The sequence below is a fragment of the Pelophylax lessonae genome, assembly GCF_965119305.1.
Source record: "Pelophylax lessonae genome assembly, chromosome: 2".
Classification (NCBI taxonomy): Eukaryota; Metazoa; Chordata; class Amphibia; order Anura; family Ranidae; genus Pelophylax; species Pelophylax lessonae.
In genome coordinates, this window is record NC_138769.1 from 264,654,988 (window position 1) to 264,681,837 (window position 26,850).

The 26,850-nt window shown below is 45.4% G+C and overlaps 1 protein-coding gene across 2 annotated transcripts in view; it reads left to right on the forward strand.

Moving 5' to 3' along the window:
- Positions 1-26,850, forward strand: part of KLHDC8A (kelch domain containing 8A) — a 120,318-nt gene that overhangs the window by 14,841 nt on the left and 78,627 nt on the right. The window contains exon 1 of one of the 2 annotated variants that reach the window (XM_082245669.1): positions 3,374-3,443. The exons of the other annotated variant lie outside the window; for it this stretch is intronic. The gene's annotated coding sequence lies outside the window, so the exon portion shown is untranslated. Of the gene's footprint in view, positions 1-3,373; positions 3,444-26,850 lie in introns of those variants that run through there. 2 annotated transcript variants of the gene reach the window in all.

Sequence of the window (26,850 nt, forward strand, 5' to 3'; positions counted from 1 at the left end):
AAACTGCATGGTCTTTTTGACCATGTGATTTCCCAGCAGTTTCATGACCCCCCCCCCCCCTCGCAAACATGATGCAGGCTGAGATGCCTGGGGGTACCATTCAGAATGAATGACAGCCCCGCACATCTCGTAAGGTGGTTGCGGATGTGGTAACAAGCATCAGCTAGTGTAAACCTAGCCTGAGATTTGGCGATTTGGCTTTAAAGGAGTTGTAAAGTCAAAAGGTTTTTGTTATCCTAATGCATTCTGTACATTAAGATAAAAAGCCTTCTGTGTGTAATAGGGATGATCGAACTTTTCAAAAGTTCGGTTCTGCCAGAACATCCGAACTTCCCGAAAGTTCGGCCCGGATTTCAGAACCCCATTGAAATCAATGGGATCCGAACTTCGGTAATCAAAAAACACCATTTTGAAGCCCTAAAACCCAATGAATGCCCCTAAAAATTGCCTAGGGTTCTGGGTCATACCCCAGGGACTATTAATCACACAAAAAAAGTTCTTAAAAAGTGTCATTTTTGATAGAGAGACAATTATTGAAAAAAAAAAAATAAATAAATAAATAAATTCTTTGGATTTAGTATCTGGGGGGGTCTAAAAAATGTACCTGTGAAGTTTCAGCTCTGTAGCATGTTCAGAACCAGAAAAAAAGATAATTTTTCAGTAGAGCAGGGATGGTGGTACCCTCCTTTTACACCTATATGATCTTTTTTTTTCTGGTTCTGGACATGCTACAGAGCTGGTACAACTTTTAGACCCCCCCCCAGACACAAAATCACACAAAAAATTTGAAAATTGTGATTTTTGATAGAGAGCCAATTATTGAAAAAATTAAAAAAAAATTTTTTAAAAAAATTCACTGTCAGTTAACCCTACACTACACTACGGTCCCCTTACACTTAACACTTTCCCTACAGAAACTGAATAAATTAAAGCTAACTAAAGTGTAAAAGAGCACTCTAACTACACTAGATATCCCTTTCTTCACAGTAAAAATTGCTAAATGACACTTTGTAACACTTTGTAACAGAAGTAACAGAACAGTATTCCACTCTCTTCCATGTCCCGTATAAGAATGCTAGGAATTTGGCGGGGGCTATCTTATATACTGGGGGGCGTATTCACTAATGATTGGTCTATGGACCTCCCTAGTCATTCCAATCACATTCCTACCATTCTCCTGCCCCCTCAATTGGCTTTTGCTAATGGTTCTGGTCCAATCATGGGCTTTTAAAGCCCATTTCCTGTCCCATTGCATTTTGGTCGGTTCTGGTTGCCGAATTCCGAACTTTTTGGGCAAAAAGTTCTAAATTCGACCGAACCTCGAACACCCAATGTTCGGGCCGAACCGATGGTCGACCCGAACCGTTCGATCATCCCTAGTGTGTAGCAGACCCCCACCCCTTCCTCCAATACTTACCTGAGCCCCCGTCTTGCTCCAGCCATGTCCACGAGTCTCTCTGCTGTCCGTGACTCTTCCTCCTGATTGGTTGAGACACAGTAGCGGCACCATTGGCTCCTGCTGCTGTCCATCAAAGTCAGCCAATCAGGAGAGAGAGGGGGGCAGGGCAAATGGTAGCTTTGTGTCTGAATAGACGCACAGGGCTGCAGCTTGGCTCGGGTGCCCCCATAGCAAGCTGCTTGCTGTGGGGGCACTCAACAGGAGGGAGGGGCTAGGAGCAGCAACGAGGGACCTGAGAAGAGGAGGATCTGGGCTGCCCTGTGCAAAACCAACTGCACAGAGGCTGTAAATATAATATGTTTGGTATTGAAAAAAAAAAACACAAGACTTTACAATCACTTTAGGTTTACAGTTTTCAGACTTTATGATGAATTTGATTATTGTCCTAGGAACCAAACTCAAGAGACATTCGCTCATCACTACTAGGCATCTTTACATATAGGAAGTGTACAGCTATTTTTTAGGAGAAATTCCAGGAAAAAGGTACAGTTTTCAGAATACTGCATAGGAAGAATTAACATTTCAAAAGGTTACCTACTCTATAACATAGCAAATCTTCATTTTTTGAGGTCAACCCCAGTTTAATGCTAGTGACAGACTATATATGTAATTCTTTTTAAAAATGTTGCACTTTTTTCCACTTTAAAAACAAACTTTATGGTACAGTAAGAATCAGGATTGGGGGTAGTGTTAGAGATGGGTAGTTTCCAGATCTGAATTTTACTTATTTATTTTTGTGATGCTAATATTTCAAAGTTCGAGGGAAATACAATACATTTAATGTAATTTCTTCTAAATTGCCCTTGCATATCATGAATATGAAAATGATTAACATCTACTGGACAAAAAGCATGCTCTTGCTTTACTGCAGTCAATCTGTAAAAATCCTGTATGCTTTTTTATGTAAACGTGTAATAGTTAATCAAAAAAAATAATATATATATATATATATATATATATTTGTAGTATAAAAATAGCTGTTATGTTAGAGACCAGTGGAGGTATTGAATAAATAAACAATTTTCAATCTATAGAAATCCATAGCAACTAATTATAAATAATTACACTTACACTGTAAGAGGTATACATGTAATTGACAACGTATCCGATATATGATTTTTAAAACCTGAATTCATAGTCCCCAACTGTCACTTTTTTGTAGGGGAAATCCTTACTTTGTTGTCAAACTCTTATGTCTCCCTTTTATATTTAAAGGCTAAGTTCAACTTTCAAGAAAAAATAAATAAATGCACATATTTTTGCAGAGAAAATTAGTTTTGCTCCTACATGAGCGTGGGTGCCATGTCAGGCTCCTCTGTTAGAAAGCTGGAAGAAGTGTCAATGTACTACGAGGGCGCTAATTAGTGTCCTCACAGTTCATTAAGAACTACAAGTCCTCTGCAATGGTGGAAAACAGGACTTGTAGTTTCTTCATTCACAGATCCCTGAACATCCGCTCCAATTTTGCATGTGACAGCAGCTGCGGGGGAGAAGAACCCCCGCCACCCACCTGCTATTACAGGGAAGAAAAGGGAGGGGGGTGCTGGAACATGTTACTGCAAGCAATAGTTAACAAGCCTAACATTACACTTCAATCTAGCCACCGACCTTACTGCAGAACAAGTGTGCACTTGTTACAAGAAAAAGGTTAAACCCAACTCCAGGAATACGTGAAAAGCCATTCATGCAGTACCCCACCCCACTGCAGAGGGTGGCCTTTTACATTTTCTCTTAGTTGGGCTTTAACCTAACTTATTTATTATAGGGGCAGAGGATTTAGGCATAAATACTTACTTTTTTTCTTGCTCCAGCAGGTACCTGGTCCCTCGCAGCTGCTCTGTAAACTGAGCTCCATTAATCCTGCATTTCAACCTCCTAAATATACAATGCAGGATTAACGTCCATGTATTGTATGTGATCACACCAAGACTGGAGCTTTGGGTGAAGGAGAAGACTGCTGGAGCTGGCTGGAGCAAGGAATCAGGTAAGTGAAACAGCCTCCTTTGCAATCCCCTAGACATGACAAGCAATTAATTAGAGATCGACCGATTATCGGCAAAGACGATATATCGAGGGCCGATCTGCACTTTCCCTGATATATCAGAATCGGCCCCTGAGGTTACCAATATTGCCAATATTTTGGGAAAGTGTTTGTACCGGAGTGATGCCTGCAGCTAGAGGCGTCACCCCGGTACCGGCGTCCATAGTCAACGGTCGGCTGTCTTGTAATGACAACCGATGTGGCTGAGAAGCCGCTTGCCTGTCATTACAAGGAGCGGGAAGGGGACGCCTTCCGCGGCTCGCCTTCCCATCCCACCGGGGGACCTGGGCAACCATCCTGCACAGCCACCGAAGAGAAGACCCGATCAAAGCCGCATTCGGCTCTGATCGGGTCTCCAAGTAAAAACCCGGAAGTGATGTCATGACATCACTTCCGGGTACTTGGCGCCAAATTCAAAAAAATTACAGCATTCAAAACAGCCAATGCTCTTAAGTGCAGAGGAGGGGTTTGGGGGTCTTTTAGACCCCAAGATCCCTCCACAAGAGAACCTGTAAAAAAAAATAATAATAAATAAATAAATAAATAAATAAATAAATAAAATACGAAAATATCGGCCAACATCGGCCGATACCAATATGTGATGACCAAAATATCAGTATCGGTATCGGCAATAAAAAAACAATATCGGTTGATCACTATAATTAATAGTAATTTTTTTTTTTTTTTAAGATTCCTGGAGTTGGGCTTTAAGGCCTCGTTCACATCTGGCATATTGGGATCTCGGGCAGAATCGCTGCTATTCTGCCTGCGATCCTAAATCCTACCGCAATAATGACAAAACGTACCATGGGTGTTCAGGTGCCGTTCATATTCAATGGTAGCAACATGCGGTGCAGTTGGTTGTCGTGATTACTGAGGTGCATAGGTCAGTAACCATGTTAGCTTGATAACCAATTCCGCTTGCCCCCTCCCCATAAAAAACACTCTTACAACGATTGAGTTGGAAAGAGCAAGGCCACAGCTTTATTTATTTTCCAATTCCAAACAAGTAAACTTTTAGACCAGTGCCAGTCACAGTTGTACTGCGAGCACTCTTAGTCATTAACAACTTAAATACAAAACGGGGTGAAAAAGGGGGGGAGGAAGGGGTCTGTTGTTACCATCAGTGCAGGGACAGACAGCGTACCCCCCAAATTACAAACCAGGGCATAACCCATTGCCATAACTGTAACTGCTGGCAAGGTCAAAACCGCCAATACAGCTGTGACATACCACCTGAAAATTGGGGCGGGGGGGTGGGCAGCTCTTCAGCCACATTCTTCTAAAAGACCCAGAATTCCTTTGGGGAAGATATTTATTTTTCGCGGCAAACTGCAATGCACAAACTTGTCGCCCAAAAGAAGCTCCTGCTCCTTTTAGGCAACAGCTGCGCGCATTGTGATTTATCACGTGTCAAAACTGCACCGCGTGTTAGATGCCATTGTCATGATTTAAGTGCAATTTGAGATTGTGGGCGGAATTGCAGCACTTCTGCCTGAGATCAAAAAACGTCAGATGTGAACGGGGTCATAAAAGCTGTATAACAGAAAAAGTCTGCCGATATATAGACTGCATTTGCTGAACCTATATAAAAATTGTTGTGGTGTGTGTGTGTGTGTGTATATATATATGTATATATATATATATATATATATATATATATATATATATATATATATATAAAGATATATGAATATATATTTATATATATATTCAGCAAGACAACTGATTTATATATATATATATATATATATACATATATATTTTATATATAAAAATCAGTTGTCTTGCTGAACTCGTCATGGTTTGAACATTGGAGTCACTACCAAGAGCAAGCAGTCACTGCACTCATATTCCAGGGAAATAAAGCACAAAATATTTAAGTTGGTGGATAATCATAACTGTCAAGCAACTGCCATTTTCAGGAGTGGGTCAGCTTCTTTATTTTTCTTTTGACAATGTCACTGTAAGAGGCTTGGTTTTTAGGGCAACCCATTTATTGAATTTAGGTCTTAGTATAAAAATACTGTGATTTTGATTTAATGCCACAACACAAAAGGATACATGCGACTAAAGCAAGTCCCCCCCAAGGGTTTTAAGCAATACAGAAGTGACCTGGATTTTAGCTTCCTTTATTCTGTTTCTCCTCCTCCAGCCAGGGCCGGTGCAAGGATTTTTGGCGCCCTAGGCAAAATAAAAATTGCCGCCCCCCCATATGCTCGGCCCACGATGTGAAAAGAGAATTACAATATGAAGGGAAATTTTTCTTTCTTTAATCATATACTGTGTGTTGTTATTAGGGGAAAAAATATTGTTACCTCTTGGATAAGAAAAATAGCCTTTTCCCTTAGTTTAGTGAATGTGGGGGAAAATCCTGTGCTCCCTGTTTGTATTCGGCAGCAAGATTGTCTTAGGTCTTTATCCTTCATCAGAGGCTCTCCTCCCTCACCGCTATCCATCATAGGCTCTCCTCCCCCACCTCTATTCTTCATCATAGGCTCTCCTCCAGCACCACTATCCATAGGAGAGCCTATTAATGAAGAATAGAGGTGGTGGAGAAGAGTCTATGGGGAAAAATAGTGGTGGTGGAGGAGAGCCTATGATGGATAGCGGTGCTGGAGGAGAGCCTATGATGGAGGATAGCGGTGCTGGAGGAGAGCCTATGATGAAGGATAGCGGTGCTGGAGGAGAGCCTATGATGAAGGATAGCGGTGCTGGAGGAGAGCCTATGATGAAGGATAGCGGTGCTGGAGGAGAGCCTATGATGAAGGATAGCGGTGCTGGAGGAGAGCCTATGATGGAGGATAGCGGTGCTGGAGAAGAGCCTATGATGAAGGATAGCGGTGCTGGAGGAGAGCCTATGATGAAGGATAGCGGTGCTGGAGGAGAGCCTATGATGGATAGTGGTGCTGGAGGAGAGCCTATGATGAAGGATAGTGGTGCTGGAGGAGAGCCTATGATGAAGGATAGTGGTGCTGGAGGAGAGCCTATGATGGAGGATAGCAGTGGTGCAGGAAAACCTATGATGGAGGATAGCAGTGGTGCAGAAAAACCTATGATGGACGATAGCAGTGATGGAGGGGAGCCTAAGATGAAGGATAGCGGTGGTGCAGGGAAAACCTATGATGGAGGATAGCAGTGGTGCAGAAAAACCTATGATGGAGGATAGCAGTGATGGAGGGGAGCCTAAGATGAAGGATAGCAGTGGTGCAGGGAAAACCTATGATGGATAGCAGTGGTGGAGGGGTTAAAACCCCTTTAGACAGTGAGTAAGTCTCCTATAACTATTTATAATAGTGAAGTCTTTATCAGAACCTATTGGACCCCCCCCCCCTCGAGGTGTGCGCTGTGCTTGGGGCTCACTGAGAGTTGTAGTTTTATGTCAGTCATGTGACCCCCCCAGCCCCCTCACCTGGATGATCTGGAACCCCTGGTGCTCCTCCACATACACAGCCATGTGTGGGGGGATTCTCAGGGTCTTGTTGCTGGCGTCCATGTCTCCTCAGATCTCCGAGTTGCAGGCCTCAGATTCCCCGGACAGGCAGCAGTACTCCTTGGCAGCACAAGCAGCTCCCTCTATCACATTTCCCTACCCCGGCGCTGAGTCAAACTTCCTGACTCGCTCATTGGTTCTCCCCCCGCCCTTTCTCCTCCGACGGCTGACGTCATCTGCAGGGGAAACCTAATGCGCATGCGCGGCATCGCCGCTACGAAGATTTCCGACGCTGGAGCCCGGTGTCAGCCCTGAGACTCGCACACATCTCAAAATCGCCCAGGCAGCCGCGGGCGCCGCCGTGCAGGTGGAGCACAACAGGAGGGGCGCCGCCTGCAACCGCCGGTCCATACTGATTCCGGGACCGGGGTGCAGCAGGTAGGATGCTGGCGCCCCCTGCTGAGTTGGCGCCCTAGGCGACTGCCTGGTTCGCCTTACAGGTAGCGCCGGCCCTGGCCTCCAGCCACCTATAACCCTTTTGCTGCCAGAACCATCCGTAACGCCTGAGAATAGTTACTGTAGACACAGTCATATTTACACCAGCATCTGGATTCCAGGTTCCTACATAGTAAACTTGGTATACCAGCTATCATTGTTTCTTTAGGAATGCTGACACATTGCTGTAGTATTTTTTTATTTGTTTGCAAGGCACAGTTACTGTTCGTTTTTGCTCTCCTTGTTGTACCGCGTGGTTAGTTCATGTGGGCGTAGGTTGCTTGGTAACAAGAACTCATCTAGCTGAGTGCTAATAGGTGCTATACTCACGATGCTGTGATTAACCCACTATCTCCCTAAAATCTCCTAATGGATGGCGAATAGTTTTAAACCCATAATCCTTATGGTTAATTAAAAGTTATTTATTTTTCAAGAATATTTCAGTTCTCCACCATGGTTTTTGATGTCTGTGGTCAAAAGTATCCCCTTCACCACACACAAAAAATAAACGTGACTAAACATTTAAAGTCCAACTCTTGGAAATTTGAAAATTCTCCCTTGCAGCTGGGTTGCACCCCCACACTGCTCCTTTAGGAAGAATATAAAATATTTTTTACTTACTGGACCCTCTGTGCTGGTAGACTGGTTCCAATGGCATCCTGCACCAGTGAACCAAGGTCCTGATGTCATCCAGACCAATGCAGTGTCCACAGCCCTGCACTGGGCGAAAGGAAGCAGAGGGACAGTCAACAACCTGAGCATAGGGAAGTTCTGTCTGCTGAGAGAGTGGAGGATTGGGTAAGTATGGCCCCATTCACATGATATTCCAGGAACGTGAGCAGAAATGAGCGTTTCTGCTCACACACCTGCAAATGCATGAAAAATGCATCAAAATGTGCATTGCACTTGCAATGCCATTAAATCCTAATGACACCCTTACACTGTATGTTAAATATTAAAAGCAGAAGTGTTAGAAGCAAATGTGGAAGCCACACTGCTTCATCAAGGCCCCTCTACACAATGTGGTCCCTAGCTCTAAACTAACAGGATGCTGAATGTAATATTTGCTGTGACTGTCACCCGCACCCCCAAAACACTCAGACCACCCGTTCCTGGGACACTCAGACACAGTGTTTCATTTCCTTGAGGAGTAGCTCATAAGCCTGCTGGAAAAGTGCACCTTGCTTTAAAAGCTAGCTAGGGACACGCTTGAAGCTTTGGCATTGTTTATATGTGCGCTTAGGGGGCGGTGAAACCACCAAGTTTTTACAATTCCCCAACTGCTTCCCCTTAAGCTGCAAAGGCAGAAGACTAAGGTGTGTTTACGTCTACAGCAAAATCTATCCCTATTGTCACGCTGACAACTGAATGGGGACTGGAAGGTGTGACGTCATCGCGCCGAGGACGCAGCGGCCATTTTGTTGGTTGGAAACCGGACTGTATATATACACACTGACCCTGCTCTGCATGTTTATGTGAGTTGAACAGCTTTAAAATAAATATTGACCTTTTTTTCTTACGTACTACTCTATGAGTGTGTTTCTATCCTTGGGGCTTTTTATTAATCCTCCCTGGGGATCGGATCCTGAGCCTGGGATTTTGTGTGACTCTGTCTGATCTTGGACCATTATCTGGCCTTACTGGGCGCTGAATATGAACTCTGGATGAGCCTATAGTGGGATATGGATGCTTCCATTATTAACAGGATGGTAAGAGGCAGTGTGGTTGGAGGTGATCTGGTGGTGGTAGCACCAGTGGTGTATTTAGGTTTTGTGCTGCCCTAGGCCTGACTAAACTTGGGCACCCCTAATTTAAATATGACCCACCCCGTCCTGTAAAGGCCACACCCTTTCCTGTTTATGACCCACCCTGTCATCTGTAAACCACAGACCACAACCACAGTCTATCAGTGCACATCAGTGAAGGCTCGTCAGTTCCCATAAGTTCAGCTACATCAGTGCCCATCAGTGCAGCCTTATCAGTGCTCATCAGTGCAGCCTCATTACTGTCCATCAGTGCAGTCTCATCAGTGCAGCATATCAGTGCAGCCTCCTTAGTCGCCATCAGTGCAGCCCCATCAGTGGCCACCAGTGCATCATATCAGTGCAGCTCTATCAGTTTAGCTTATCAGTCCTGCCTCATCAGTGGCCATCAGTGCAGTCTAATACTGCCCATCAGAGCAGCATATCAGTGCAGCCCCATCAGCTTTTTTGCTGCCCCCCAGCAAAGTGCTGCCCTAGGCCTGGGCCTTGTTGGCCTAGGCCAAGATACAGCACTGGGTAGCACCTATTTGCGTTAACAGCTGACCCTGGTGGATGGATGGACCTATTGACCTATTGTCTTATTGGACTGATATATACTCACTTTGTTTCTAGTGCAGCACCTTATTTTACTAAGCTTTTACAAGGGCAAAAAAAAAAAAAAAGAATAAAAACACTACTGTACAGCAGGGAGAGGGTCTTTTAATGTGGCTTTCAAGGCAATATACTTGGGGGAATGCTTAAATTGTTTTGCTGCCACCCACCTATGTCCTGGATTGGCAGCTGCGGGAGGTTTTACACACACTTCTGGCTGCTACCTAAGAGAGTTTGTAAATCTGACAAGCCTGCTGTTAGCTGTTAGGTGGAAGCGATCGCTCCCTCAATAGTTGGCCCCCTTCCCCATGACATGGTTGTGGGCGGGGCTTAGGCTCCCAGGTTGGTACAAATGGAACTGCATTCATGAATGCCTGAGCCTCAGGCTGACAGCTGCGGTCATGTGACAATCAACATTAAACTGGTTGTGAACTTCAGACATGAAATTTGAACAAAGCATATCCCTATATAGTGTGTATTAGTTTCAATTAAGAGCGCGAAGTGTGATTTATTTCTGCTGCCTTATTCCTCTGCTATCCATAAGTCACTTCTGACATGTTTTCCTGACACCAGGAGAAAAATGGTGACGGGGAGGAAGCTCCAGCTTATTGACAGCAACAGCTCTCTTCCTGTGTGTTGTGTGAAAGGGGGATGTATGTGCCCTTCCCTCTAATCAGCTCTCAGAGCTCTCCTCTCTGAGCTCTGTAGACTGTGACTTCAGTTCTCCGCCTTTTTTTTTCTGGCAGCTCAGCCAAGCTTTATAAATTCTGGATTTGAATGGCTGGGGAGAGACGAATACTGCAGATAAAAAGGTACAACTTATGCAAGAGGCTTTGTTTCATATGTTTATCACCTAGAGCCAGTCACTTCACTGGGTGTATGTTAGGGTTTACAACCACTATAAGACAGGTCTCCCATGCTTAAGTAAGCTGCAATGACACTGTTAACTGATTGCTCCCTGTGAAGATGTTTATTTATGACACTTGTACACTTCAGATACTCTCATGCTTAGAGGACACCACTCCCATGTGTGCAGCATTTTGAGGCTGGTACCACTGGGCCTGTATCGGGCTCCACCAATCCAGCAGTTCATGTCACCTCACTCCCAGTGACACATCCCATGGTTGCTATGTGATACAGGAAACGCTCTCTCTCTCTCTCTCTCTCTGTCTTTCTCTGTGCTTAATCTCTCTCCAGGGTCCCCACTGCACACTCTCTTCTGTGACTCCAGGCTGGGTCCCTAGGCACTCTGTGTTGCAGGTCCAGTCCCAAAGAGGGGGGAACTGGCTGCTAGTGGAGGTGCCAAGCACTTAACCCCCTCCACTACCAGAGGAACCGCCACCCCTGCCAGTCACCCATCTCCTTGCTGTTTAGCTGTCTTAAGTAATGACACTATAGCCAGGAACATACTACGGCTATCTGACACTGCAGACTTATCCTCCATTTCTTCAGACTGTTCCTGTATGCCTCTAGTGCTGGGCTCAGATTACCTGCATCACATTTCTAAGCCTAGAGAAGAGCATCGTGGGAACTGTAGTCCATCTGTTGAATTACCCAAGAACTATACCTCCCAGCAGACCATCCTCTCCAGGGGAGAATCATAGGAGAGGCTTTATGGGGATCTGCAGAACAGGCCCACACTGTCTTGTTTACCTAGATCCATCGATTGAGCATCGGTCCGCCGCTCCATCAGGAGGATTGCGGCCCACCACCCAACCCACTACCACTGTATCCCTAAAGTCTATGAAGGCAGTAAGTCCATAAAGGCAGTAAGAAGACCACTGCTGGCAGTTAGGATTTCCTCAGATTCTCGGCCCCTCAAGGAACCCTGACTGGCACCCCGCAATATGGGGGCACAGACCGACAGAGTAACAGCCTGCATCTTGGCAGTGGTTCCCAGCAGCTCTCTCAGGACATTTCAGTGAGCCCTTTTTATGTGGATCTCTGGAAAATTTGCAGAAAAATCTAGCTAATCAATTCCTCAGATCCACCACACATCTACATTGCAACAATTTGCACCTGGCTGGCTTAGTTAACTTGAGCATGGGTCCCCAACCCCCGGGCCTCAGACCAGTGCCAGTACATGGCCTGTTGATGACCGGGCAACACAGCAGGAGAGGAGCGGCTTCCACAGTCCACACAGAGCTATCACAGACCGCAGTTGCCGCTCACCTTCTGCTGTGTGGGCATGCCTCTTTGTCCTCTCCCGTCTCCTCCGTCCACCGATGATGTCATCCAATCAGCAGGGCTAAGGACGGGAGGAGCTGCATATAGTTACATAGTTACATAGTAGGTGAGGTTGAATAAAGACAATAGTCCATCCAGTTCAACCTGTGTAGGTGTGTGTGGCTGTAATCATCTCACATACCCCTGAATGTTCTGATCCTTGAGATGTAAGTCTAAGAGTCTTTTGAAAGCCACCATACTACCCGCAGAAACCACCTCTTGTGGTAGAGAATTCCACAATCTTGTTGCCCTAACAGTAAAGAACCCCCCACGTTGCCTAAGGTTAAAACGCTTCTCCTCTAATTGCATTGTATGCCCTTGAGTCCTCATGCAATCCCTTCGAATGAACAGCTTTTTTTCTAAGCTGGGATCCCCATTAAGGTATTTATAAATTGCTATCATGTCCCCCCTCAGACGTCTCTTCTCCAGGGAGAATAAATCGAGCGATTGTAGACGCTCTTCATAGTCAAGGTCCTCCAATCCCCTAATTAGTTTAGTTGCCCTTCTCTGGACTCTCTCCAGCTCCAACACATCCCTCCTGAGGACTGGCTACCAGAACTGGACGGAATACTCCAGATGCGGTCGGACCAGAGTTTTATAAAGTGGAAGGGTTATAGTCTTATCTCTGGAATACATCCCTTTCTTAATGCATGCTAATGTTCTGCTGGCTTTGGCAGCTGCCGCTTGACATTGCATGCTGTTGCCTAATCTATCATCAACCAAGACTCCCAGATCTTTCTCCATTTTTGATTCCCCCAAGGGTTCCCCTCCTAACGTGTATTGTGTTTTTATGTTTTTAGTCCCCAAGTGCAAAACCTTGCACTTCTCCACGTTAAACCTCATTTGCCATGTCGTTGCCCACTCTGTAATTTTGTTCAGGTCATTCTGTAGGATATTTGCTTCATGCTGTGCAGTTATTGCCCTGGCCAATTTTGTGTCATCTGCAAAAACTGATATCGAACTACTGATCCCGACCTCAATGTTGTTTATGAATAAATTGAACAAGGTTGGTCCCAAGACTGAGCCTTGGGGGACCCCGCTTACCACCTCAGACCAGTCTGAGTATGCGCTGTTTATTACTACCCTTTGGACACGCCTTTTAAGCCAATTCCGTATCCAAGAGCAAACCCTGCTATCGATACCTGCAGACCTTATTTTATAAATTAAGCGCTTGTGGGGAACTGTATCAAACGCCTTAGCGAAATCCAAGTACACCACATCCACTGGTCTCCCCCTATCTAGCTCACAGCTCACCTCCTCGTAGAATGTTAAGAGATTGGTTTGACAAGAACGCCCATTTGTAAACCCGTGCTGATTACTGCTGATGATGTTGTTGTCTTTAGCAAACTCTACGATATAGTCCCTTATCATTCCCTCCAGAAGTTTACATACTATTGATGTCAAACTGACAGGCCTATAATTTCCCGGGATATGCCTCTGGCCCTTTTTGAATATCGGAATCACGTTAGCTTTCTTCCAATCCCCTGGTACATCTCCTGTCCTAATACTGTCAGCAAAGATCAGGAACAGTGGTCTCGATATAACTTTACTGAGTTCCTTGAGTACTCTCGGATGTATGCCATCCGGACCTGGCGATTTGTTTGTGTTAAGTTTATCCAGCCTTTCCCTGATTTCACCCTCTGTTAGCCATAGTGGCAAGTCCTGTGTATTACTACTAACCATACAGTCATGGTCAGTGTACCCCTCCGTTTCCTGTGTAAAGACTGATGAGAAAAAAGCATTCAGCACGGTTGCTTTTTCAGTGTCCTCTGTAACCATCCTCCCATCATTGTTAATTATGTGTGCAATATGCTCTGCCCCAGTTTTTTTGCTGTTGATATATTTAAAGAATTTCTTTGGGTTTTTTTTACTATCCTCTGCTATTTGTCTCTCAAAGTTGATTTTAGCCATCTTGATTTCTTGTTTACTTTTCTTATTTGCCTCCTTGTATTTTGCTCGAAAGCCGATACTGTGCCCTCTGATTTATACTTCTTGAAGGCCAATTTTTTTCCCCTAATAAGTTTTTTGACGCTACGGTTTAGCCAGCCAGGTTTGGCTTTGTCTCTTCTAAATTTATTTCCCATAGGAATGCACTGCAAGATTCCTTTGCTTAATATGTTCCTAAAGCATTCCCATTTTTCCTCTGTGGTAAGGGATCCCAGGGTTTGGTCCCAGTTTACCCTTTCCATCAATGAGTACAATTTTGGAAAGTTTGCCCTTCTGAAGTTTAGGGTTCTTATATTCCCCACTTGCCTTGTTATATTGTTATTTATACTAAATGTGATCATCCTGTGATCGCTAGAGCCCAGGTTGTCCTGGATTCCTACCTCCGAGATTAGGTCTGGGTCATTAGTGAGCAATAGATCCAGGACTGCGTTTTCTCTGGTAGGGGAATCCACCAACACCAACAATCCACATGTAATTATCCAGTAAGGTTTCCGTGAATAGACGGGCCTTCTGTGAGTGTGTAGTCCCCTCTTCCCAGTCAATGTCGGGATAATTGAAGTCCCCCAATATGATGACTGATCCCAATTTTGCCACTTTACCCATTAGTGCTAAAAATTCCAGCTCTACCTCCTCCCCTTGGTTAGGTGGCCTATAGCAAACCCCCACAATTACTTTCCCCTTTTCTCCTTCCCTATGGAGTTCAACCCACACAGATTCTAAATCCATGCTCATCCCATCCGTAATGTCACTCCTTTCTATCACCTTTATATTGTTCTTGACATAGAGACATACCCCTCCCCCTCTTTTTCCTACCCTGTCCTTCCGGTACACCGAACACCCTTGGATATTGGCCAGCCAGTCATGTGAGGGGTCGAACCAAGTCTCTGTTATTCCCAAAAGGTCTATGTCCTCCTCATGTACTAACATTTCCAACTCATCCATTTTATTAGCTAGGCTCCTGGCATTAGCATATACCCCTCTTAGTTTTACGGAAGTTAAGCGCAATTGGCGGTTATGTTTATTCCTGTTTGGTCTGAGATTTTCCCGCACAGACCTGCCAATTGACATTGTGGACCTACTGTCGCTGCTGACACTACAGCTGCCTTCTGTCCTCTGCTCCCTCCGGACTGACTCTACTTCTGAGCCCTCCCCCCCGTCTCCTAGTTTAAAAGCCCCTCCAACTTGGTGGCCATCTTTTTCCCCAAAAGAGCTGTACCGTCCCCATTAAGGTGCAGCCCATCCTTACTAAAGAGCCGGTAGCCGACTGAGAAGTCAGCCCAGTTCTCCAGGAACCCAAACCCCTCCTTCCTACACCAATTCCTCAGCCACTTGTTAAGTTCCCTAATCTCCTTCTGTCTCTCTGGTGTGGCTCGAGGTACAGGCAGTATTTCAGAGAAAACCACCTTGGAGGTCCTTTTCCTCAATCTATTACCTAAGTCCCTGAAATCGTTATTAAGGATCCTCCACCTACCTTTAACTTTGTCATTAGTGCCCACATGCACCATGACCGCTGGGTCATCCCCAGCCCCACACAACAATCTGTCTGCCAGATCTGCGATATGTCGAACGCGGGCGCCCGGTAAACACATATCAGAATGGAGAGCTCCTTCCGCCTCCTGCCCTGCTGATAGGATGATATCGTCAGGTGGGCGGGGACACACGGACTGATCACAGTCACTGCCCTGCCAAAGAGGGAAGAGACCAGAGAGTGAAGAGTGATGTTAGAGAGGAAAGGGGGGGGAGCAGACTGCAGGGGGCACTGTGATGGAGGAGGCTGTGATTGCTAGGGCACTGTAATATAAAGGGCACTGTAATATAAAGGGGCACTTTAATAATTACAGTGCCCCTTTACATTGCAGTCCCCTTTACATTGCAGTGCCCCCTTTACAGTGCAGTTAATGTAAAGTGGACTGTACTGTAAAGGGACACGGTGATGTAAAGAGGCTGTGATGTGAAGGGGAACATAGGACACTGATATAAGGGGGGACTGTGCTGTAAAGGGGGGCTGAGGACAGACTCCGTAAACATTCCTCCCCACCCAGGTCCCTGGGAAATTGACTGCCATGAAACCAGTCCCTGGTGCCAAAAAGGTTGAGGACCACTAAACTTGAGAACATGAGCACAAACAAGAAAAACAGCACAGCTTAAGGCAGATAGCTGCAGAACATTTCAGAACAACAGAAAAACATTAACCCTTTGTAGGCACCAGCCTACACATTGCCTACACCAGCCTACATTTGTAGGCTTGGGACCCCCATGGCAAGTGCTGCTGGGTTGTGGGGAAGGAGATCAGCGAACCTCCAGCTAATATGAAAAACAAGCAATGTCACTTCTGATTCAACTCTCACTTTCCTTGGCTTCTGTAGCAAAGAAGGAAACAAATTAAGCGAAATCTGCACTCCAGCTTCAATGGAAGGCAAGCAAGCATCGAGGGTGCATGGCATGTGGTGCTGGATGAAGGAGAGGAAGATCAGCGAACACCCTAGCTAGAATGAACATTAAGCAACATGCGTTACATCACTTTTGGGTTCAAATGTCACTTTCCCCAGCTGCTGTGGCTGAGAAAGAAGCTAATTAAGTGCGATCTGTGCTCCAACTTCAAAAAGGCGGCAAATGAAAGAACAGGGTTGAAAAGACCCCGTATGTCTCAATAAAAAGAACCTGTCATATTACACTCAAGCACTTAACCTCCCCCCAAAAAAAGCTTTTGAACCTGCCTTGTCCCCATGTACATACACACATACAAACGTGAAAACATGTGTTGCGGCGACTAATTAAGAAAATTTTGATTTCTATACATGTTACGTATACAGTAACTGCACATGCCGAAGTGAGAGCAATAATTCTAGGGCCATTATTCAAGGTTAACTCTAAACTGATGAAGTCAGCATTGGCTTTTAACCACTTAAGCCCCTTCCTGACCAGGGCCTATTTTGCGATTCGGCACTGCGTGATTTTAACGGACAATTGCGCGTTTGTGCGACGCTGTACCTTAACGAAATTGACGTCTTTTTTTCCCCACAAACAGAGCTTTCTTTTGGTGGTATTTGATCACCTGTGCGATTTTTTGATCATGCGCTATAAACAAAAAAAGAGTGTCAATTTTGCAAAAATAGCAATATTTTTCACATTTTTTATATGAAATTCCCAAAAAAAAATCTAAATTTTTTAAAATTTTCGGCCAATTTGTTTTATGCTACATATGTTTGGTAAAAAAAAATTGCAAAAAGCGTATTTTGATTGGTTTGCGCAAAAGTTATCGCGTTTACTAACTAAGGGAAAGATTTTTGTCATTTTTGTTGTTTTTTTTTAACGAGTAATGGCGGCGATCAGTGATTTTTTTTTTGCGGGACTGCAACATTGCGGCGGACAGATCGGACCCTCGACTGACATTTTTTACCCTTTTGGGGTTACCAGTGACGTTACTGCAGTAATCAGTGCTATACATATGCACTGTTACTGTAAAAATGACACTGGCAGTGAAGGAGTTAACTGTATTGGAGAGGGAGGGGTTAAGTGTGTCCTAGAGGCGTGCTTCTAACTGTGATTGGACATGGCTACTAGTGTAAGAACAGAGATCAACGGTCCTACATAGTAGAACCGTCTGATCTCCATTCTTACACAGGGAAGAATGACAGGCGGCTTTGTTTACATCAGCCGCCTGCCTTTCTTCCGGTGTAACGGACGATCGCGAGTGCCTGGCGGACATCGGGTCCGCCGGGCACACGCGCGGGGGGGGGTCCGTGACCGCGCGGGAGCGCGCCTCCGGTGGCGCACGCTCGCTCCCTAGAGCCTCACAGGCTAGCGACGTAGTACTACGTCGTTTTGCCTGTGAGGGGCTGACCACCGCAGTAAATAGTCGTGCGGCGGTCGGCAAGTGGTTAAAGAGTTGCCTATGAAAAACTATGGGTAATGATTACTTCGTCTCCATTTTTTTACAGGCGTGACATAACATGTCTGGTATCTATTTACCAAGCTCATCTTTATATTTTACCAAAAAATAGATAATATATTGCTTTTGTATGCCCCAAAATGAAGTGCGCTGAAAATGTGTTCTTGATAAACCTTGCAATAATAATGTGTGACATAAAAATTTGTATTTACCTTCACTTTTTTCATCAGGACTTCTACTTTCACAAAATATATAATGTTAAGAGGTTTTACAAAATCTTTAGGACTAAAATGATTTCTAGTGGCCACATAGTTGAATTTTCCTGAATATCTTTTTTTTTAATATATATAAATACCATTCAACCTGGAGAGAAAATAGCCCAATAACATTCAACACAGCATGCATAGAACAAATGTATATGCAGATTAAACACAGAATGCACAGAACAAATGTCCATGACGTTTCAGAGGATGAAAAGCTCTGCAAATTATTTATAAATACACCCCAAAGAGGCACTGTTTACAACAAGAATTAACAAACCACAGGTAACACAGCAGTGTAAAATTGGCCAGCAGCAGTACAGTTTTAATGAGCAAGACTACACCTTAAATTTACTAAAGACAAAAAGCAAAGGTAGAGGTTTTACTGCATGAAGATACAGCAGTGTAAAATTGGCAATCAGCAGGACAGATTTAATCAAGAAGAATAGGCCTATCCAGTGTATGTCTACATTTTACTTTTATTATGGGGATTGGGGATTACAGTGAAAACACATGGCAGTGTGAAGTGATTTTAATGCACTTTCATTTTGCTCTTAGTTTTGTGTTTTTTTTTTTTATCTTTCAAATGATGCAGCAGTGTGTTGCAAACAAAAGGCAGCTACCGGAACAGCTTGGCGAAATAATGATGCAGCGTCCGCAAGAACAGATGATTTTTCTTCTGCTGACAGGGAGAAAAGTTCATACAGTTCTTAACCAAGTGTTGCTGTCAATAAAAATGGGTAAAGGACAGCATAGATTTATTTTTGTGCTCATCTCAGGGAAAAAAATAGTTTTAAGTTAGCTGGACAGGTTTTCATACCTGCCTAATCACGTTCCCCTTGAGAGATTTGAATCGTGGACATCCGTCTACCACCACAGACATTAAATTGTCCCCCAACTGAGATAAAAATGCTTAAGTAAGTTTTATCTTATGTCTCAGGGTCGGTTAACCCCCAGTGGGCTTGAGTAAGCACCTATGCAACCCCACTAAAATGGGTCTTCTTATGTGGGGCTGCATATGTGTATACCTGTGCTGGTGCGGGAGGACCACCTCTTGATCACTGTGATAACCTATGCTGTAAGCTGACAGCCTGATAGGCTGTACAGTCCTCACTGTACTTTTTTTTCCTCTTAAATGAAGAAAAAGATACAAAAGAAAAATAAATAAAAAAATAAAATGGTGATAAATTAGCAAGATTAGGGTTATATCTAAGTCAGGGTTGGTATCAAGGGTAAAGTCCAGTGTGTTTCAGTTAGGATTAAAAAAAAAACTTTTATTTTACCGATATGGTGGTTCTCCAGTTCTGGGAGGGCATCCATGGATGTCCTCCCAGAAACCCGCCTTCCATGCGCCCCCCAGGGGGCTGTCAGCACATTTTTTACACTGATAATAAGGGCACTGATAATTAGTACCCTGATTATCAGTGCAGCCCCATCAGTACCAATCAGTACCCATCAGTGCAGCCTCATCAGCACATATTAATGAAGAAGAAAAATTACCTATTATAAAATTGTATAACTGAAACTAAGAAAACATATTTCCTGACGCCAACATGGCAGCATACACATGATATAGCTCCACCCCTATATCCACCCACAGGACCTGTTTAAATCTATAAAAGTGTGACTGAGAGCAACCTCCCCATTCTCCTTTTTGTCCTCAAAAGATCAACACCTACAGACCATCACATTCAAGACAAAAGCTCTTACCTACCGACTATGTCGCAGTTCCGTCTGGGTTCAGCCTCTCCCAGGTCGAAGTCCTACATCTTAGGCATGCCAATGGCGCCAACAAGGTGAGGAACCTTTTCTGGTGGTCTTCTGGGGTGAGGAGTTCTCTTGGTAGAGATAGTGTCCCTCTCGTGGCTTCCATGTTGTGGGATCTGTTTATGACAGCAGGGGCAGCATATCTCATGGTTCCTTCCTTCCTTTCCTTGATGTTTCTCTGTTAGGGGGGGGCAGGGGTTTGCATCAAAATTATTCCCCTATATGTATATCGATATGTAGACCAGGGCTCCAAATTTTAAGTCCTGAGCTACTAGCCAGGCCTTAATTGTTACTCGCCACCAGTTGCCCTACACAACTCCTACCCTGCCCCTAATTCCGCCCCTAAACACACCTTGATAAATTATCTCATAGAATGATACTGTTAAATATTTTTGCATTAATGTAGAAGTTATAAAAATAAATATTAATAACAACATTATCAGTGCCCATCAATGCAGCCTACCAGTGCCCATCAGTGCAGCAGCATCAATGAAGCTTATCAGTGCGGCCTGATCAGTGCCCATCAGTGAAACCTCAACAGTGCCCATCAGTGCAGCCTGATCAGTGCCCATCCATGCAGCCTCACCAGTGCCCATCAATGCAGCCTCACAAGCGCCCATCAATGCTGCCCACCCTGTGCCCATCAATGCAGCCTCCCCTGTGCCCAACAATGCAGCCTCCCCTGTGCCAATCAATGCAGCATCCCCTGTGCCCATCAATGCAGCCTCCCCTGTGCCCATCAATGCAGCCTCCCCTGTGCCAATCAATGCAGCCTCCCCTGTGCCCATCAATGCAGCCTCCCCTGTGCCCATCAATGCAGCATCACGTGTGTCCTTCAATGCAGCTTTACATGGGCCCCGTAATGCAGCTTCACCTGTGCCATCAATGCAGCTTCACCTGTACCCTTCAATGCAGCTTCACCTGTGCCCTTCAATGCAGCTTCACCTGTGCCATCAATGCAGCTTTACATGGGCCATCAATGCAGCTTTACCTGTGCCATCAATGCAGCTTTACCTGTGCCATCAATGCAGCTTTACCTGTGCCATCAATGCAGCTTTACCTGGGCCCCGTAATGCAGCTTCACTTGTGCCATCAATGCACTGACCAGTGCAGAAAAGAGAGAGGAGAGGAAGAGGATATCTGGCCGGATAATCACAAAGTGGGATCGTCCCGCTGTAACAGCTTTAATTTGAATGGCCGGGCACTGCTCCGGGTGTCACTCAGGGGAAGAGAGTGGAAGAGGAAAGCCGATGGACGGGATTACCATAGAGTGGGGATCGTTCCACTGTAACAGCATTCATTGTAATTGCCGGGCACTCGCTGACACACACAGTCCCGCCTCCTGGCCCAACTCCTTTGATAGACGTCACACGTCCCGGTTGGCCAGGTGTTCTGTCTATCAAAGAAGCCCAGCTAGGAGGTGGAATGTGTGTGTCGGCGAGTGCCCGGCAATTACAATGAATGCTGTTACAGCGAAACTATCACAGCTCTATGGTAATCCTGTCCATCAGCTTTCCTCTTCCCCTGAGCGACACCCGGAGCAGTGCCCGGCCATTCAAATTAAAGCTGTTACAGCGGGACGATCCCACTTTGTGATTATCCGGCCAAATATGTATATAGATAAGAATATTATTAGAAATCTTTCCTCTTCCTTTCCTTTCCTCTCTATGACTATGCAGCCCCCCCTGCCCCTTTCGGTGTCCCATTTCAACATGAGCTTACCGCCACACACACAAGACCACCACCATATCAGGTAAAGAGCCAACATCGGGTAAGTAAGAAGAAGCGGGAAAAAAGAGTGCCCTATGCCCTGACGAGCATGCCTTTTTAACTATTCAAGCCCCAGCCGCTCGCACTCCCGCTATACGAGGTCCAGAGCCTCTCTGGATCACCAAAGTGTCTCCAAAAAAAAAAAAGGGCAAACAGTGACTCCTCGAGTCCTGGCAGGCCTCAAGCACGAGGACGCAAATGCCCTCAAAAAAGAAAAAACACAGCATCGCCACAGCGGGCGCAGCGCCCGAGAGACAAATGCTGGTCATGCGGAGACGACCCAATGGAGGGCAAATTAATGTGCAGTCCTTGCTTCAGACAGCTAGCCAGAGACCAGGAGCTTGAAAGCCAGCAAGTCTCAACCCTGCTGAAAAGGGTAGTTCAAGACTCACTGGCGGAATTTTCGGGGGGCGCCTGACGCAACCAATGGCAGGTGGGCAAGTCACGGCCCCCATAATGGCTCATGAGCCTACCATCCAGGCCTCCTCGGAAGAGGACTCCGGATTCAAATTTTTCATGGTTTCCCCATTTATAAAAGCCGTAAGGCGGCACTGGAATGGGAGGAAGACTTACTACCCCAGGCTGCAAAAGCAGGTCGATACCTTCCCTCTTAAGGCAGAAATAAGAGGTCTGTTTCAGGAAGAATGGGAGAAGGGAGAAAGAAGATCCGCTTCTTCCAGTAGACTCCAGAAGCTATACCCCCTCACAGAAGAAGACGGGGCGTCATTATCCAATCCGCCTGTGGTGGACGCAGCAGTCACCAGACTGGCCAAAAATGTAACCCTCCCAATGGAGGATTCCTCCTCCTTCAGGTATGTTCCAGACAGGCATATCGACACTGACTTAAAAGGAGCCTACCTTGCAGCAGGTAGCGCCTGTAAACCAGCATTAACATCTGTGGCAAGCACCATAAGAGTATGGATGCAGAATTTGGAATGCACCATCAATAGCCAACTGCCGAAAGACCAGATCATTAAAGCTCTGGATGAAATTAAACTTGCCGCAGACTTCTAGGGGGAAGCGGCGATAGACATTATTAGGTGGTCCGCCAGAGCAATGCTCAGCTCAGTGACAGCCAGGAGGGCCCTATGGCTAAAACCCTGGACGGCAGACCCTTCGTCAAAGCAAAATTGCTGCAAGCTTCCCTTCAACGGGAAAGCCTTATTTGGCCAAAATTGAAGACGGCCATCTCCAGAGTCATGGGTGGAAGGTCGGGTCTTCTGCCCGAAGACAGAAAAACCAGGAGACAGAGGGGACGACCCTCCAGAGTGATACCGAATAATTTCCGGGAATACGGTAACTCTCGGTACAACAGAGACTCCGGAAGGAACTGGAGAGGCACTCACTCCACCTTCTTGAGAAATCAAAGAAAAAAGGCCCCTACAAATCCCCCTGCCTCCCAGAAACCCGTTTGACGCCAAACCAGTCCAGAGGGAAACGGTCGGGGCGCGATTGCGCAGATTTGCCCAAATCTGGCAGGATCATTGTCAGGAACGGCGGGTGCAGTCCACAGTTCAGCAGGGCCACTATTGGCCATTCAAGCAGCACCCCCCGAGTATTCCTTTACCCGCACCAAGACATCAGTCTCCCTCGAAAATGTCAGCACTTCAGGAGTATATCAATATCCTGCTGGATCAGGAGGCGATCTTAGCAGTTCCTGCCTATCAGAGGTTTACAGGGTTCTACTCGCCTCTGTTCCTGGTCCAGACAAAAAAAAAAAAAAACAGGAGGTTTCAGGCCAGAAATAGACCTCAAGAGGTTGAACCAGTTCATCAGGTTGGAGAGGTTCAAGGGGCTGGATGATCTCAGTGGGTCTACAGGACGCATATCTGCACGTCCCAATACACAAAGCATATCTAAAGTTCCTCAGGTTCGCGTTAGGGGAAGACCACCTTCGGGCTGTCAACGTCCCCGCAAACCTTTACCAAGGTACTAATTGCAGTCTTGGCCCCCCTCAGAGAGAAGGGGCTCAGGGTCCACCATTTTTTGGACAATATTATTCTTATAGCCCAAAATTTAGACCTCTTACTACAGCAAAGAGACTTCCTTTGGCCACCCTAAGGACATCCGGCTGGATAGTAAACCTACAGAAAAGCCAGCTGGAACCTACGTGGAATATTGTCTACCTGGGAGCCCAATTTAATACCCAAGAGGCCACAGTCTTTTTACCTTTACAAAAATTCCCCAAGATAAGGGAAAAAGATACAGCAGACCCTAACAATATCAGTGATGTCAGCAGCCCAATATATGAGCCTGTTAGGGACCAGGGCGTCCTGTATTCCGATGCTTCCATGGGCACATCAGAGACTCAGAATCTTCCAGCTGGGCTTCCTAGCGCAGTGGAGAAAACTGCGACTAGCTCAACCCATCAGGGTCAGCTTCCAAATGAGCCAAAGTCTTTGGAGGTGGACACGCCAAGACACTTTATTGGGACACCGGCCGTTGGGTCCACAAGATTGGATCGCGGTCACTACGGACGCAAGCGCAGAGGTAGAACCAATAATGACATTGGCACAACAACACCTGGCAGATCTAAGGGCAAGATATCTGCCAGGCAAGCAAAACATGGAAGCGGACATTCTCTCGAGGCAGTTCAGGAAACCCAATGAATGGGCTCTTCACCCGGAAGTGTTCGGGCAGATCGTCCTCCAGTGAGGGCTCCTGCAAGTGGATCAATTTGCTTCCTCAACCAACTACAAGGTAACCCGTTTCCTCTCGCGCTACCCTCACCCAATGGCGGAGGGGACCGAAGCCTTGACACATGCGTGGAGGGCACAACTGGCCTACGCCTTTCCTCCAGTCTCACTAATACTGAGGTTTCTGAGGAGGCTACTGACAGAGAATCTGGAAGTCATTGCCATACTTCCATACTGGCCACGCAGACCATGGTTTTCCCTGGCAATGGATCTGAGCATGTATCCTCCAGTCATGCTGCCAGAAACCCCTCTTCTCCTGGTGCAAGGAGACATCCTACACCCGAATCCATCTCGGCTGAACCTAGCGGCCTGGAGGTTGAAAGGCAAGGGTTACAAGACCTAGGATGTTCACCAGAGGTCATACGTACACTGCAAAGCTCCAGGAAGAGCCCCACGAATACCATATTTACCAGAATATGGGAGAAGTTCGCAAGCTTTTCGACCAACCGGCAGTTCGAACCAAGTAACCCCAATCTTTCACAGATCCTTTCTTTTCTGCAAACGGGGCTAGATCTAGGATTAAGCCTAAGCTCTCTGAAGGTTCAAATTTCGGCCATCTCGGCCTTTACGCAGAAAAAATGGTCAGCAAATCCGCTAGTGGAACGGTTCATGAGAGCAGTTCTTAGGCTTCGTCCTCCGAAGAGGAATAGGTTTCCCCAATGAGACCTGGTGGTAGTCCTAAATTTCCTGACACAACCCCCATTTGCTCCAACGTAGGACTGTTCATTAGGGAATATCACCCTGAAAACTGCCTTCCTAATTGCCATAACTTCGGGTGGGAGAGTGTCAGACCTCCATGACCCTGGGTGCTACTGTCCCGTATACAACTTTCTTTCCAGATAGAGTGGTACTAAGACCACTGGATCACTTCGTGCCTAAAGTGGCTTCGATATTTCATCTTAATAGTGAATGGGTAGAGGCTTTTCATCATTCCTTCCGGGAAAATGAAGGGGAAGGATGCCTCAGCCAGAACAATATCAGCATGGATAGTCAAAACCATTCAAAATGCATATAGAGCGATTGGGAAGGATTCCCCGGAGGTGGTAAGGGCTCATTCGACCAGAGCAGTGTCATCATCCTGGGCAGCACATGCAGGGGTGGCTCTGGAGACAGTGTGCAGAGCAGCCAGCTGGTCTTCCCGCCATTTGTTTCTGAAAAAATTACAGAGTGGATTTAGCAGCTCTCACTACGGTGGAGTTCGGGGGAAGAACTATTCAGGCATCTTTGTCTACATGTTAAAATAAAGACTGAGTTTGCAACATTAAAACCCTCCCTCTCAGAAGCTCATTAGTTATTATGTGTATGCTGTCATGTTGGCGTCAGGAAAATGGAAAATTGTATCAAATACTTACCGTAATTTTCCTTTCCTGACGCCAAAACATGGCAGCATACGGACCCTCCCTCTTGATCTTTATTCTTTTTACGAAGAATGGGGAGGTTGCTCTCAGTCACACTTTTATAGATTTAAACCAGTCCTGTGGGTAGATATAGGGGCGGAGCTATATCATGTGTATGCTGCCATGTATTGGCGTCAGGAAAGGAAAATTACGGTAAGTATTTGATACAATTTTCCATTTTTTTTTTAAAAAATGTTCAGACTTTTTTGTTTAGCAAAATATAAATCCAGTGAGGATTTAATACCACCAAAAGAAAGCTCTATCTGTCTCAGAAAAAATGATAAACATTTCATATGGGTACCGTGCAATTGTCATTCAAAGTGCGACAGCACTGAAAACTGAAAATTGGCCTGGGCAGGAAGGGGGAGAAAGTGCCCGGTATTGAAGTGGTTAAAGTGTTAGTTCATCTTTTGGAGACAGTCATACCAGCATACAAGGAATGTGCTGTCAAAGTAAGCTTAAGCATGCTGCATTTTTTCACCACACCAGGGCACATGTAAACAATTGTTTTCTATGTACTCTAGCAGTGCAGTGCAGAAAAATGCATGTCGTTACTTCACTTCACATGCACCACTTCACGTCATTGGGATATTTTAAAATGTCCAGAAGTAGTTAAAACAAGCTCATAGCTGCAGCAGGGGGTTGGTGGTATTTTCTTCAGACAGTATTTGGCTGAACAGTAAAAGTTATCGGGGCAGCTCTACAGCCGCTCAATTACTTTTTCAGTAGTGAGAAGGGCCATACCATACCCCAAAGCTGGGAACGTCTGTTGATGAACATCCATTCCTGTTCTCCTCTGTGACTACTGAACCCCAGAATCCACAAGGATTTTATCATTTCTAGCTTCAGATCTGTCATTCCCTGGCTAGCGTAGTCAGGGAAGTAGCTAATCAAGCACAAAGGATGACAGGGAAGACATTGGGGGTGTAACAGACACCTGATGTCTCTAAAAGAGTACCTGTCAAACCTGCTAACATAGTTTGTTAGTTCCCTTGTGATAGAAAAAAAAATGAAAATATTTTTTACAAAAAGTAAAAAAAAAAAAATGTAATTAAAATAAAACATGTTTGGTATCTATGAGAGAATCAAAGCTGTGTATATTGTCCTGGTAAT